General features: G+C 44.7%; 1 non-coding gene across 1 annotated transcript; it reads left to right on the top strand.

Annotated features, from left to right (window-relative positions):
* Window positions 1-948: 948 nt before the first annotated feature.
* On the top strand, window positions 949-1,021 carry trnar-ccu (transfer RNA arginine (anticodon CCU)). The gene has a single exon. It is a non-coding gene; the product is annotated as a tRNA-Arg (tRNA).
* Window positions 1,022-1,398: the final 377 nt, after the last annotated feature.

Raw genomic sequence — 1,398 nt, forward strand, 5'->3', positions numbered from 1 at the left:
CGAAACCTAGTGCTTCCACATGTTCGACTCTAACCTGGTGTTGTGTGATTTTTAAATCTGTCATTCACCCATCTCCTGACGGTTGAGCATACATCTCAAGGTCAGGACAGCGGCCCTCCGCAGGGATACAAATCGACTCCTTCTTTGGTCGCTCCACGATGGATCTCTCTGATGACTGTTCCTGTTCGTTGGTTGGCTCATTGGGATCATTGCTGACATCTTGGAAGAATTCCTGGAGTCTCATTGGTCTGATGAATTCCTCACAACTTTACTCAAGTATTCTTGTTGGTGATGGGGACAAAGGGAGACTAAATTTGATTTGCGTTTCAACTTGATTTTATTAACAAAGTTTTGAAACAGTTTGTAACATCATTTGGAAATGCATACAAAGGTTCTAAATCAGTTGTGTACACTCTATGCAGAGAGAAAAGAACCAACAAACCGTTGGAATATTGACATTTCTCAAACCTTCTGTATCATTGTGGAAAGAAAGGCATTTTGTACTTGGGCAGAAAACGATCTCTGTTCATTGTCAGGCACCAAGAAGGTCTGAGAACTGAAAGGACGATGTGATCATTTGTCAGAAAGACCTGAGACTGTGTTGTTTCCCTGTTACACCTGGCAGCAGCTGCCTGAACCTTTAGTGCGTCCCTCAGTGTGTTGTCACAGATCTGGGAGTGTGCTTGGCTGTCGCTCTCATTTGGGGTCAACTGTTTCCAGTGGTCTGCCAATATAGTACCCTCATGGCCTAATGGCTATGGCACTGGCCTCTGAAATCTGGGATTTCAGGGATTTCATTTTTAAGCCTGGTCTTTGCAGTGGCTGATTTTCATCCCATGTCAACTTCATCTCAATCCAAATTGACTGGATTTGTTTAGTCACTCTGTTCAAAATCATTGTGCCTGTGTTGAGATTATCACAAATGCTGTTCAGCAATCCACATGTGGGGCCCCAGTGGCCTAATGGATAAGGCACTGGCCTCCTAAGCCAGGGATTGTGGGTTCAAGTCCCATCTGGGGTGTCTCTGTAGCTTATCCTTTATTTCTAATCTAATTTGGAAAAATCCCAATCTCGACATTCAGTTGATGGTCAGTGGTATCCAACATGATCTTGCACAAGATTTTGGAGGATCTGCAGGATTGAATGTTGAAGGTGGTCATCAAGTGGCTGCTGTTTCTCGATGGGGACGAGATTCCTGAGAGTGCGGTTGGAGAGGTTGTTTTTGGAAGCCAGCTCTCATCAACAGACCAACTCTTCAACACTGATCCCTCCAGAACATCGGATATTACTGACAGAGAATACCCCTGCCAACGTTTATAGGTGCACCATCGACAGCATTCTGTCTGGATGTATCACGACCTGGTTTGGCAACTGTACCATTCAAGATCGGAGACGGTT

The sequence above is a fragment of the Chiloscyllium punctatum genome, chromosome 18, assembly GCF_047496795.1.
Source record: "Chiloscyllium punctatum isolate Juve2018m chromosome 18, sChiPun1.3, whole genome shotgun sequence".
Taxonomy (NCBI): Eukaryota; Metazoa; Chordata; class Chondrichthyes; order Orectolobiformes; family Hemiscylliidae; genus Chiloscyllium; species Chiloscyllium punctatum.